General features: G+C 42.2%; 2 pseudogenes; both read left to right on the top strand.

Moving 5' to 3' along the window:
- Positions 1-473: 473 nt before the first annotated feature.
- On the top strand, positions 474-994 carry Gm7253 (annotated as a pseudogene).
- Positions 995-4,944: 3,950 nt separating this feature from the next.
- Gm49862 lies at positions 4,945-6,558 on the top strand (annotated as a pseudogene).
- The last annotated feature ends 7,458 nt before the right edge of the window (positions 6,559-14,016 follow it).

Genomic DNA, 14,016 nt, shown 5'->3' with positions numbered 1-14,016 from the left:
GGATGATTGCTTTTTGTTTGTTTGTTTGTTTGTTTGTTTGTTTGTTTGTTTGTTTTTTGGTTTTTCGAGACAGGGTTTCTCTGTATAGCCCTGGCTGACCTGGAACTCACTATGTAGACCAGGCTGGCCTCGAACTCAGAAATCTGCCTCCCTCTGCCTCCTGAGTGCTGGGATTAAAGGCGTGTGCCACCACTGGATGATCGGTTTGATGGATTCGGTTTGTGAGGATTTTATTGAGTATTTTTGCATCGATACTCATAAGGGAAAATGGTCTGAAGTTCTCTTTCTTTGTTGGATATTTGTGTGGTTTAAGTATCAGAGTAATTGTGGCTTCACAGAATGAATTGGGAACCCAGTCACTGAGCTGCTGCCGAGGATTCAGCTGCCTCTCCGTCCAGCCCCCTTGCTTCCTGAAGCTCAGCCCCCCACCCCCTCCGCCTTCTCCCACAGCAGCCTTCCGCAGGATGTTTCCACCGAGGAAAAGGAATCCTATCTTATGTCCGCTATCCAGAACCTCCACTCTTTCGACCCCTTTGCTGATGCAAGTAAGGGTGGTGACCTGCTTCCTGCTGGCACTGAGGATTGTATCTATGTAAGAATTCAACAGAGAAATGGCAGGAAGACCTTACAACTGTCCAAGGGATCACTGATGATTATGATAAAAAGAAACTAGTGAAGGCGTTTAAGAAGAAATTTGCCTGCAATGGTACTGTAATTGAACATCCAGAATATGGAGAAGTAATTCAGCTACAGGATGACCAGTACAAGAACATATGCCAGTTCCTGATAGAGACTGGGCTGGCTAAGGATGATCAGCTGAAGGTTCATGGGTTTTAAGTGCTTGTGGCTCTCTGAAGCTTAAGTGAGGATTTCCTTGCAATGAGAAGAATTTCCCTTCTGTCCCTTGTCACAAGTTTAAAAACCTCACAGCTTGTATAATGTAATCATTTGGGGTCTGCTTTTAACTTGGACTAGTGTAACTTCTTCATGCAATAAACCGAAAAGAGCCAAAAAAAAAAAAAAAAAAAAAAAGATGAATTGAGTAGAGTACCTTCTGTTTCTATTTTGTGGAATAGTTTCAGAAGTGTTGGAATTAGGTCTTCTTTGAAGGTCTGATAGAACTCTGCACTAAACCCATCTGGTCCTGGGCTTTTTTTGGTTGGGAGACTATTGACTGCTTCTATTTCTTTGGGGGAAATGGGACTGTTTAGATCATTAATCTGATCCTGATTTAACTTTGGTACCTGGTATCAATCTAGGAAGTTGTCCACTCATCTAGGTTTTCTACTTTTGTTGAGTATAGCCTTTTGTAGTAGGATCTGATGATGTTTTGGATTTCCTCAGGTTCTGTTATGTCTTCTTTTTCATTTTTGATTTTGTTAATTAGATACTGTCCCTGTGCCCTCTAGTTAGTCTGGCTAAGGATTTATCTATCTTATTGATTTTCTCAAAGAACCAGCTCCTGGTTTGGTTGATTCTTTGAATAGTTCTTTTTGTTTCCACTTGGTTGATTTCAGCCCTGAGTTTGATTATTTCCTGCCGTCTACTCCTCTTGGTTGAATTTGCTTCCTTTAGTTCTAGAGCTTCTAGGTGTGCTGTCAGGCTGCTAGTGTATGCTCTCTCTAGTTTCTTTTTGGAGGCACTCAGGGCTATGAGTTTTCCTCTTAGGACTGCCTTCATTGTATCCCATAAGTTTGGGTATGTTGTGGCTTCATTTTCATTAAACTCTAAAAAGTCTTTAATTTCTTTCTTTATTCCTTCCTTGACCAAGGTATCATTGAGAAGAGTGTTGTTCAGTTTCCAAGTGAATGTTGACTTTCTATTATTTATGTTGTTATTGAAGATCAGCCTTAGTCCATGGTGATCAGATAGGATGCATGGGATAATTTCAATATTTTTGTATCTGTTGAGGCTTGTTTTGTGACCAATTATATGGTAAATTTTGGAGGAGGTACCATGTGGCGCTGAGAAGATTAGGATAAAATGTACTGTAGATATCAATTAAATCCATTTGTTTCATAACTTGTTAGTGTTCTTGTGTCTCTGTTTAGTTTCTGTTTCCAGGATCTGTCCAGGTGAGAGTGGGGTGTTGAAGTCTCACACTATTATTGTGTGAGGTGCAATGTGTGCTTTGAGCTTTACTAAAGTTTCTTTAATGAATGTGGCTGCCCTTGTATTTGGAGCATAGATATTCAGAATTGAGAGTTCATCTTGGAAGATTTTATCTTTGATGAGTATGAAGTGCCCCTCCTTGTCTTTTTTGATAACTGTGGGTTGGAAGTCAATTTTATTCGATATTAGAATGGCTACTCCAGCTTGTTTCTTCAGACCATTTGCTTGGAAAATTGTTTTCCAGCCTTTCACTCTGAGGTAGTGTCTGTCCTTTTCCCTGAGGTGGGTTTCCTGTAAGCAACAAAATGTTGGGTCCTGTTTGTGTAGCCAGTCTATTAGTTTATGTCTTTTTTTGAGTCCATTGATGTTAAGAGAAATTAAAGAAAAGTAATTGTTGCTTCCTGTTATTTTTGTTGTTAAAGTTGGGATTCTGTTCTTACGACTGTCTTCTTTTAGGTTTGTTGAAGGATCACTTTCTTGCTTTTTCTAGGGTCTAGTTTCCATCCTTGTGTTGGTGTTTCCCCTTTATTATCCTTTGAAGGGCTGGATTTGTGGTAAGATATTGTGTGAATTTGGTTTTTACCATGGAATACTTTGGTTTCTCCGTCTATGGTAATTGAGAGTTTTGCTGGGTATAGTAGCCTGGGTTGGCATTTGTGTTCTCTTAGGGTCTGCATAACATCTGTCCAGGCTCTTCTGGCTTTCATAGTCTCTGGTGAGAAGTCTGATGTAATTCTAATAGGCCTGCCTTTATATGTTACTTGACCTTTTTCTCTTACTGCTTTTAATATTCTATCTCTATTTAGTACATTTGTTGTTCTGATTATTATGTGTCAGTTGAATTTCTTTTCTGGTTCAGTCTATTTGGAGTTCTGTAGGCTTCTTGTATGTTCATGGGCATCTCTTTCTTTAGGTTTGGGAAGTTTTCTTCTATAATTTTGTTGAAGATATTTGCTGGCCCTTTAAGTTGAATATATTCATTCTCATCTACTCCTATTATCTGTAGGTTTGGTTTTCTCATTGTGTACTGGATTTCCTGGATGTTTTGAGTTAGGATCTTTTTGCATTTTGCATTTTCTTTGATCATTGTGCCCATGTTTTCTATGGAATCTTCTGCACCTGAGATTCTCTCTTCCATCTCTTGTATTCTGTTGCTGATGCTCGCATCTATGGTTCCAGATTTCTTTCCTAGTGTTTCTATCTCCAGTGTTGTCTCACTTTGGGTTTTCTTTATTGTTTCTACTTCCCTTTTTAGGTCTTGGATGGTTTTGTTCAATTCCATCACCTGTTTGGTTGTGTTTTTCTATATTTTTTTAAGGACTTGTAACTCTTTAGCAGTATTCTCCTGTATTTCTTTAAGTGAGTTATTAAAGTCCTCCTTGATGTCTTCTACCAGCATCATGAGATATGATTTTAAATCTGAGTCTTGCTTTCCGGGTGTGTTAGGGTATCCAGGACTGGCTGAGGTGGAAGTGCTGGGTTCTGATGATGGTGAGTGGTCTTGGTTTCTGTTAGTAAGATTCTTATGTTTGCCTTTTGCCATCTGGTAATCTCTGGAGTTAGTTGTTATAGTTGTCTCTGGTTGGAGCTTGTTCCTCCTGTGATTCCGTTAGCCTCTGTCAGCAGACCTGGGAGTCTAGCTCTCTCCTGAGTCTCAGTGGTCAGAGTACTCTCTGCAGGCAAGCTCTCCTCTTCCAGGGAAGGTGCACAGATATCTGGCGTTCAGACATGCCTCCTGGCTGAAGATGAAGGCCTGAAACAGGGCATGTCCCAGAAGCTATGTAGCTTCTGTAGTCTACACTCTCACCTGTACAGACAAGTCTCTGAGGGATCTGGGAGCCAAGATGGCTCCCATAGGTGCTCCTGCAAAGCCCTCCTGAAGGAACAACCATCCAGAGACTGCCCCACCTGGGGATCCATGCAATATACAATCAGGAAACCCAGACACTATTGTGGATACCAACAAGAGCTTGCTGACAGGAGCCTGATATAGCTGTCTCCTGAGAGGCTCTGCCAGTGCCTGACAAACACAGGAGTGGATGCTCATAGCTATCCTACGGACAGAGCACAGGATCCCCGATGAAGGAGCTAGAGAAAGTACCCAAGGAGCTGAAGGGTTTTGCAGCCCCATAGGAGGAACAACAATATGAACTAACCAGTACCCACCCACCCCCAGAGCTCCCAGGGACTAAATCACCATCTAAAAGAGTACACATGGTGGGACTCATGGCTCCAGCTGCATATGTAGCAGAGGATGGCTTAGTCAGTCATCAAAGGGAAGAGGGGCCCTTGGTCCTGTGAAGGCTCTAATCCCCAGTGTAGGGGAATGCCAGGGCTGGGAAGCAGGAGTGGGCAGGTTGGTGAGCATGGGGAGGAGGGTAGAGATAGGGGGTTTTGGGAGGGGAAACCAGGAAAAGGAATAACATTTGAAATGTAAATAAAGAAAATATCTAATTAAAAAAGGAAAAACATACATGGACACATATGTGCAGGTGTACAAATCACCATCCTGTTTTGTGCAAGATTTACTGTTGATGTTTATAATTAACATAGGAGTGATGGTACCATTTTAGAGGTTGCTTGATTACTAAAACTGTTTGTATGTATTACTATCTACACCTGCATTTATAATTTTAGAAGATATGAAAAATATTGGGTGTGCCTAGTGCTTTATATATTCATGAGTATCTATTATAAATAAAGTTTTCATTTTTCTGAAAATAAAAAATAAAGAAGAAGAAGAAGAGGAGGAGGAGGAGGAGGAGGAAGAGGAAGAGGAGGAGAAGGAGGAGGAGGAAGGAGAAGAAGAAGTGATGAGTGCAGGACACCGTAATGCTGTGGTGTGAAAAGAGCATTCTGATACTTCTGAGAGTGAAAGAACCTGGTGGGGAAGCCTCCACTCTGTTCCCAATTCGGCGTGCACCCAAAAATCATGAACAGACCGACCTCAAGTAAATACATGAGGTAGTTTAATGGCAGAGCTCTGGGTCGAAACTTATCTTACGCAGGAGACAGTGAATTCGACCATGAGGCTTGGAAGCTAGGGGTTTTTGTAGAAAAGGGTCTGGGGCTGGGGGAGGAATTGGCCCAGTTACACACAAATGGGCAATTTAAATATCAGAGAGCAGTATGTGATAGTAACTCTAAAGGGAGGGTGTTTATCTTGGTCGGCAGGACATCTGGCTAAAACCCAAACCATATCAGCAGGTGGTCCATTACTCATCTTGAGCTTGTCCTGAGATTGTCTTTTCGTGGCGGTTCCTGGGATGGCTTTACAGCCTTTGTTCTTTGCTCTAAGCCCAAAAAAGCCCCCTTAACTGGCAAGCCACATGACTCATGGACCTTGAATAAACTTTCTGGCTAGGGTTTTAAAGTCTTGAATTTAGTTTTCTTTCTTTCAGAAGAATCTTGCAGGAGGCAAGTGCATTGTGAAGGTAGGTGTGTGAAGAGAACCAGAAGAGGGAAGGGCTAATTGACCCCGTGTCCCTGAAGAGCTTCTCTGGGTAGTCTTCTCTTCTGGAATTTTATCCCCTTGCAAACAAAGGCTCATCCTTTAAGGTTCAGTGATCTTCCCATGAGCACTGGAGTGGTTAGGGTAGGTGTTTACAACTATTAGCACATTGACATTGCAGGCCACCACTGCAGAAGACTCCACAGGCATGCAGATCTCCTGTTCAGCCATCTGACGATGCTCGAGAACAAAAGCAAGACACCTGCCTGGAACACTGGGAACACAAGGCAAAGTCACACACATAATGGAAGCCTCTGCACGGGGACGATGGGAAATGTTGGCAATCCTATGAAAAAAATGACAGAAGATAGAACGGGCACAAGACAGGAAACAAGAGCAAAGGTTCCGGAATGGGTGGCTTCTATTATTCTACTCAGAGTAGATTTGTTCAAGAGATAATTGTAAGAAAGCAAGTGTTAGAGCTAGAGAAGGGGTGCCCTAGGGCAAAGACACATACCTATCACCATAGAGAAAAAGCTGCCTGCACTTCATTGTCCGCCAGGAACAAGGACACAGCAGCACTCCCACCCAGCTGCTGTTGATCCCTAGGCTGCTGAGATGATAGCTGTGGGGCACAGAAGGCCTGTGGGTCACCTACCACGGACTCATGGATAAAGTGGAGCTGTTGCTACCAAACAAATTAGGTCGCTATACAACCCTACCCGGCAGCCCCGAACAGGTTTTTTTTTTCCTGGGCTCCATTAATGGAATGGGGATTGTTATGTGCAGGATAAGCTGTCATGGCCAGACCTGCAGAGAAACTCATCACATCTCAATCTACTGGCTACAGGCTTTATTTGGTCAAAGTACTCACTTGTAATTATACCAAAAAATTGGAGTTTATTCGCTGTTAATTTCTTTGTGGGGTCGGAGCCTCTCAACTGTTTTGGATTTGGAGATATAGTCAAGAACTCAAATCTAAAGGAATCCAGTAAGAGACTTCCTGAACAATCTAGATGTGGACAGAAACATTGGAACCTAGTGTAACTGATTATTAATAAGGTGATGCTAACTATTCTGCTAACATTTGAAAAGAAGGAAAAGAAAATCTAACTGTAATCAATAGCTAACACTTGACTTCACTAAAAAAATAAATAAAGCAAACTTTTAGGAAGGAAGGAAGGAAGGAAGGAAGGAAGGAAGGAAGGAAGGAAGGAAGGGTTTCTTCTTGACATGGTTCAAATCAGCAAACTGCAGTGTTGTCATACTTGGGTGGAAACCATGGAAAGAGAATCCTTGTAGCAATATTTGTTACAGCAGAGTAGAATCAGCCTTCCAACAGTCCAAAGGTCATGACTTGGTGACCCAGAAGAGCATTGAGCTGTTCCCTAGAGAACGCCTAAAAGGTGCTATTGGTTATTCTGATCCAGTATAGTAGAAGGAAAATATGGCTCTTCAAATAAGGAAGCATTTTAAAAGATGACTGGGGAGAGGATATTAAATATTCAAATGTACCAAACAGAAGAGCTAAGATTCTAACTTCCAAAATTTACAAGACATGGGAACCGATGTACAGAAAACTGTGGCTTCAGCCTCTTCTTTCCAGGCAGGAAGTAAACTCAGTGGCTTACTTGAGCAAACAAGAAAAGAGTGCTTGAGCATATTTATTGCATGCAAATAGCCACCAGAAAATAAAAATGCTTAGCCGGCTGCTTCTGTGAGATGGGACTCACTCTTCATCATGAGCCTTTCTGTGCTCTTGTCTTGTTGCTATATGTGTATGTTACCTTGATTTTTTTTTAAAGTTTAAACTCACATCATTTTTCTGAAAGCCAGAGATTTGAATCACCACCTCTTCACTTAGGCAATTAATTTGTGTGGGAGAAAAAAAAATGATACAGCAACATATTCGAGCTTATTTCCAACCACAAAGAGGATTGTCTTAGTTAGGGTTTCTACTGCTGTGATAAAACACCATCACCAAAAGCAATTTATTTTTACCTCACAGATTAGATCTATCATGGAGAGGAGTCAGGGCAGCAACCTATATGCAGGAACTGTGCTGGCTTGTTTGATGTTAACTTGACAAAAACTAGAGTCATCAGAGAAGAAGGAGCCTCAATTGAGAGAATGCCTCTGTAAGACTCTGATGAGCCTTAGCTGCCTGGGAACCCTCTGAGTAAATCATTCGGAGCCAAGGATTGATGCAAAAGCATGAGGAATTTATTGTGCCAATGTGCTGGGGTCGTCCTGCACTCAAAGGAGAGGCAATGACCCCCTGGCAGACCATTCTGCTAGTTTTTATTCAGTTTTCAGGTGTAGAACAGAGCAATGACCACTAGATACAATGTGATTGGCAGAACAGTGTGACTTTTAAACTGATTGAATGAGGTCTGCTGGTGGCCAACGGTTGAGGGATGTGTCTATGTGCTCTGGGCTTCCCTTATCTGCAGGTGGCCAATGGTCCATCCCCTCTGTGGTCTTTCTGAGGAGTGTAACCAGCCTCTCCCTTCCAGAGGGGAGGGGCGCCTAAGTGCTGCGTGACCTCTCTCTTCTGGGAGGGGAGGGGTCTGGTGGAATTTTCCAACAGTCTTTAGTTAGTTGACCTCTTCACTTCCATTAGATGCAGCTGTAGGGTACTTTCTTAAATAGTAACCAAAGGGGCCAATCAGGGGTGGGGGCCCCACACTGAAAAGCATCTGCCCTTTAAGAAATCTCTGTGGATTAAACAACTAGGGGATCCTTGGCCTCTGCATCAGGATACAGTCATACTGTCCAGACCACAAGCCTCAAGAATAAATTCTCTTTAAATATAATAAACATTACAGCTTCTGTTCATTCTATCAGTTCTGTTCCTTTTGACAAACCTAACTGGTCCAGCTTCCAGAACATCGCCTTATAGGCAAGTCTGTTTACCTGACTAATGATTAATGTAGCCAGTCCCAACCCACTGCAGGGTAGCCATCCTGACCAGGTGGGCCTGGGGTGTGTAGGAAACAAACTGAGCAAGCCGGAAGGAAAAGTGAGTGTTATTTCTCTGTGGCTTCCACTTCAGGTTCCTTTTTTGCATTCTTACCTGACTTCCCTTAGGGATGGAATGTGACCTGGGAGGTATAAGATGAACTAAATCCTTTCCTACCCAAGTTGCTTTAGGTCATGGTGTTTATTGTCATAATAGAAGTGCCAAGAAACCCAGGGACAACTTCCTGATTTTGGCTGACCTTGGTATCATTTCTTGTGCCTCTCCTTTCCTACCGATCTTTTTAATTCTCCGAGAAAAGGGCAATACCTACTGTGCTGTGTAGTTTAACCCAATTATTGCTACTCAAATCCATTCTGGTGGCAGATGTGTGTGTTCCTGCTTCCCATCCCAATGCTTTATGTTGTTCTGGAAAAAGAGAGAGGCGCGCACACACACACACACAGACTTTGATAGGCCTTTAACGGCTCAATAACTGGGGCACTTCCAAACCTCCACATGGCTAACATACTCTGCCCTGATATTCCTGAGTTATTGTTTACTAAAATCTACATTCCATCTTTGTTGCCCTAGACCCAGTGAGGGGCAGGGCTCTTTGCGTTGCTCTTCCATGGCTCTTCTATCCTTTACTTCTCAGGAGTGATGTTTCCTCTCCTTCCCCAGCATGGCTGCTGTCCCTCTCCTTTCTTGGTCCTGGAATCCTAAAAGTGGTATCTCCCTCCCCAGCCATGGGCAGCTTTATATACCAATCAAAACCAACGGGTAGCAGGGTGCCCTCAGTTTCTTACATGCTGACATGCAGATTCTCATACAATTATGGGACCCAGATTAACATAACACAAGCATCAGACCAAATCCACAAGAGTGCTGCATCTCCAGCATTTGCAAATACCAACTAGCATATACCTGGTCTTTAGTACAATAGACTCTACTGTTTCAAGTCCCCATCTCGATATTAGTTCCTACCAGGCTGCCTCTAGTTTCTCGTTTAACTCATGGGACAGGATATGGCCATTGGCTCTATCCTGGTGGATGTGAAGAGGACTGAGTTTGCTTCTGCTGCATCTGACCAGAAGGACCATGCTTTCCCTTTGCTACCCAGGCTCCTCTTAGGTCCCTCTGCATCACTTAACTATAGACAAGAGCCAGAAAGAGCGTAATACTCAGTGTGGCTGAGCAAGCCCCAGATACTGATGTCTGATGTCCCTGGCTCACAATCAAAGGGAAAAATCTGATGGGCATAATGGATATCGGAGACCGTATCAACAGCCTCTGTCACTTTATTAAACACCAGCCGTTCTTTTATTTGGTGTGGGTGTGGGGAGGGTGGTTGCACAGGTACCATGACATGCCTCTAAAGGTCACAGACTAACTCATGGGAGTTGGTTCTCCTCTCCTGCCATGTGGATATCGGGGATTGAAGTCATTATCAGGCTTCTCACCAAGCACCTTTACCTGCTAGCCTTCTCACCATACCCAGATGTCTCTTGAGTGAGTTATAAGAATAGTAGATATTTACTTGGGGTGTATTTTAAGCAAAGTGCTGAGACAAACATTTTAAAGGTGTTCCCTCTTTAACCCTAGCAACAGCTATGTGCTACAAGCTATTATGTTATCATTCTTAGAAATGAGGAAACCCTTGGAAAAAGTTAAGACTTGCCTCTGCCTCGCAGCTAAGCAGCAGGTCCTAGTCTCTAGGGGAAACTTCTTTTTTTTTTTTTCTTTCCATTTTTTATTAGGTATTTAGCTCATTTACATCTCCAATGCTATACCAAAAGTCCCCCATACCCACCCACCCCCACTCCCCTACCCGCCCACTCCCCCTTTTTGGCCCTGGCGTTCCCCTGTTCTGGGGCATATAAAGTTTGTGTGTCCAATGGGCCTCTCTTTCCAGTGATGGCCGACTAGGCCATCCTTTGATACATATGCAGCTAGAGTCAAGAGCTCCGGGGTACTGGTTAGTTCATAATGTTGATCCACCTATAGGGTTGCAGATCCCTTTAGCTCCTTGGGTACTTTCTCGAGCTCCTCCATTGGGAGCCCTGTGATCCATCCATTAGCTGACTGTGGGCATCCACTTCTGTGTTTGCTAGGCCCCGGCATAGTCTCACAAGAGACAGCTACATCTGGGTCCTTTCAATAAAATCTTGCTAGTGTATGCAATGGTGTCAGCGTTTGGATGCTGATTATGGGGTGGATCCCTGGATATGGCAGTCTCTACATGGTCCATCCTTTCATCTCAGCTCCAAACTTTGTCTCTGTAACTCCTTCCAAGGGTGTTTTGTTCCCACTTCTAAGGAGGGGTATAGTGTCCACACTTCAGTCTTCATTTTTCTTGAGTTTCATGTGTTTAGGGAATTGTATCTTATATCTTGGGTATCCTAGGTTTTGGGCTAATATCCACTTATCAGTGAGTACATATAGTGTGAGTTCCTTTGTGAATGTGTTACCTCACTCAGGATGATGCCCTCCAGGTCCATCCATTTGGCTAGGAATTTCATAAATTCATTCTTTTTAATAGCTCCATTGTGTAGATGTACCACATTTTCTGTATCCATTCCTCTGTTGAGGGGCATCTGGGTTCTTTCCAGCTTCTGGCTATTATAAATAAGGCTGCTATGAACATAGTGGAGCATGTGTCCTTCTTACCAGTTGGGGCATCTTCTGGATATATGCCCAGGAGAGGTATTGCTGGATCCTCCGGTAGTACTATGTCCAATTTTCTGAGGAACCGCCAGACGGATTTCCAGAGTGGTTGTACAAGCCTGCAATCCCACCAACAATGGAGGAGTGTTCCTCTTTCTCCACATCCTCGCCAGCATCTGCTGTCACCTGAATTTTTGATCTTAGCCATTCTGACTGGTGTGAGGTGGAATCTCAGGGTTGTTTTGATTTGCATTTCCCTGATGATTAAGGATGTTGAACATTTTTTCAGGTGCTTCTCTGCTATTCGGTATTCCTCAGGTGAGAATTCTTTGTTCAGGTCTGAGCACCATTTTTTAATGGGGTTATTTGATTTTCTGAAGTCCACCTTCTTGAGTTCTTTATATATGTTGGATATTAGTCCCCTATCTGATTTAGGATAGGTAAAGATCCTTTCCCAATCTGTTGGTGGTCTCTTTGTCTTATTGACAGTGTCTTTTGCCTTGCAGAAACTTTGGAGTTTCATTAGGTCCCATTTGTCAATTCTCGATCTTACAGCACAAGCCATTGCTGTTCTGTTCAGGAATTTTTCCCCTGTGCCCATATTTTCAAGGCTTTTCCCCACTTTCTCCTCTATAAGTTTCAGTGTCTCTGGTTTTATGTGAAGTTCTTTGATCCATTTAGATTTGACCTTAGTACAAGGAGATAAGTATGGATCGATTCGCATTCTTCTACATGATAACAACCAGTTGTGCCAGCACCAATTGTTGAAAATGCTGTCTTTCTTCCACTGGATGGTTTTAGCTCCCTTGTCGAAGATCAAGTGACCATAGGTGTGTGGGTTCATTTCTGGGTCTTCAATTCTATTCCATTGGTCTACTTGTCTGTCTCTATACCAGTACCATGCAGTTTTTACCACAATTGCTCTGTAGTAAAGCTTTAGGTCAGGCATGGTGATTCCACCAGAGGTTCTTTTATCCTTGAGAAGAGTATTTGCTATCCTAGGTTTTTTGTTATTCCAGATGAATTTGCAAATTGCTCCTTCTAATTCGTTGAAGAATTGAGTTGGAATTTTGATGGGGATTGCATTGAATCTGTAGATTGCTTTTGGCAAGATAGCCATTTTTACAATGTTGATCCTGCCAATCCATGAGCATGGGAGATCTTTCCATCTTCTGAGATCTTCTTTAATTTCTTTCTTCAGAGACTTGAAGTTTTTATCATACAGATCTTTCACTTCCTTAGTTAGAGTCACTCCGAGATATTTTATATTATTTGTGACTATTGAGAAGGGTGTTGTTTCCCTAATTTCTTTCTCAGCCTGTTTATTCTTTGTGTAGAGAAAGGCCATTGACTTGTTTGAGTTAATTTTATATCCAGCTACTTCACCGAAGCTGTTTATCAGGTTTAGGAGCTCTCTGGTGGAATTTTTAGGGTCACTTATATATACTATCATATCATCTGCAAAAAGTGATATTTTGACTTCCTCCTTTCCAATTTGTATCCCCTTGATCTCCTTTTGTTGTCGAATTGCTCTGGCTAATACTTCAAGTACTATGTTGAAAAGGTGGGGAGAAAGTGGGCAGCCTTGTCTAGTCCCTGATTTTAGTGGGATTGTTTCCAGCTTCTCTCCATTTACTTTGATGTGGGCTCCTGGTTTGCTGTAGATTGCTTTTATCATGTTTAGGTATGGGCCTTGAATTCCTGATCTTTCCAGAACTTTTATCATGAATGGGTGTTGGATCTTGTCAAATGCTTTTTCTGCATCTAACGAGATGATCATGTGGTTTTTGTCTTTGAGTTTGTTTATATAGTGGATTACATTGATGGATTTTCGTATATTAAACCATCCCTGCATCCCTGGAATAAAACCTACTTGGTCAGGATGGATGATTGCTTTAATGTGTTCTTGGATTCGGTTAGCGAGAATTTTATTGAGGATTTTTGCATCGATATTCATAAGAGAAATTGGTCTGAAGTTCTCTATCTTTGTTGGATCTTTCTGTGGTTTAGGTATCAGAGTAATAGTGGCTTCATAAAATGAGTTGGGTAGAGTACCTTCTACTTCTATCTTGTGAAAAAGTTTGTGCAGAACTGGAATTAGATCTTCTTTGAAGGTCTGATAGAACTCTGCACTAAAACCGGGTGGTCCTGGGCTTTTTTTGGCTGGGAGACTATTTATAACTGCTTCTATTTCTTTAGGGGATATGGGACTGTTTAGAAGGTCAACTTGATCCTGATTCAACTTTGGTACCTGGTATCTGTCCAGAAATTTGTCCATTTCGTCCAGGTTTTCCAGTTTTGTTGAGTATAGCCTTTTGTAGAAGGATCTGATGGTGTTTTGTATTTCTTCAGGATCTGTTGTTATGTCTCCCTTTTCAGTTCTGATTTTGTTAATTAGGATTTTGTCTCTGTGCCCTCTAGTGAGTCTAGCTAAGGGTTTATCTATCTTGTTGATTTTCTCAAAGAACCAACTCCTCCTTTGGTTAATTCTTTGAATAGTTCTTCTTGTTTCCACTTGGTTGATTTCACCCCTGAGTTTGATTATTTCCTGCCGTCTACTCCTCTTGGGTGAATTTGCTTCCTTTTTTTCTAGAGCTTTTAGATGTGTTGTCAAGCTGCTAGTATGTGCTCTCTCCCGTTTCTTCTTGGAGGTACTCAGAGCTATGAGTTTCCCTCTTAGAAATGCTTTCATTGTGTCCCAAAGGTTTGGGTACGTTGTGGCTTCATTTTCATTACACTCTAAAAAGTCTTTAATTTCTTTCTTTATTCCTTCCTTGACCAAGGTATCATTGAGAAGAGTGTTGTTCAGTTTCCACGTGAGTGTTGG

The sequence above is a fragment of the Mus musculus genome, chromosome 17 (genome assembly GCF_000001635.26).
Source record: "Mus musculus strain C57BL/6J chromosome 17, GRCm38.p6 C57BL/6J".
Classification (NCBI taxonomy): domain Eukaryota; kingdom Metazoa; phylum Chordata; class Mammalia; order Rodentia; family Muridae; genus Mus; species Mus musculus.
The sequence above is the reverse complement of the archived record's forward strand: the minus strand, read 5'-3'. Positions and strand labels throughout refer to the sequence as shown.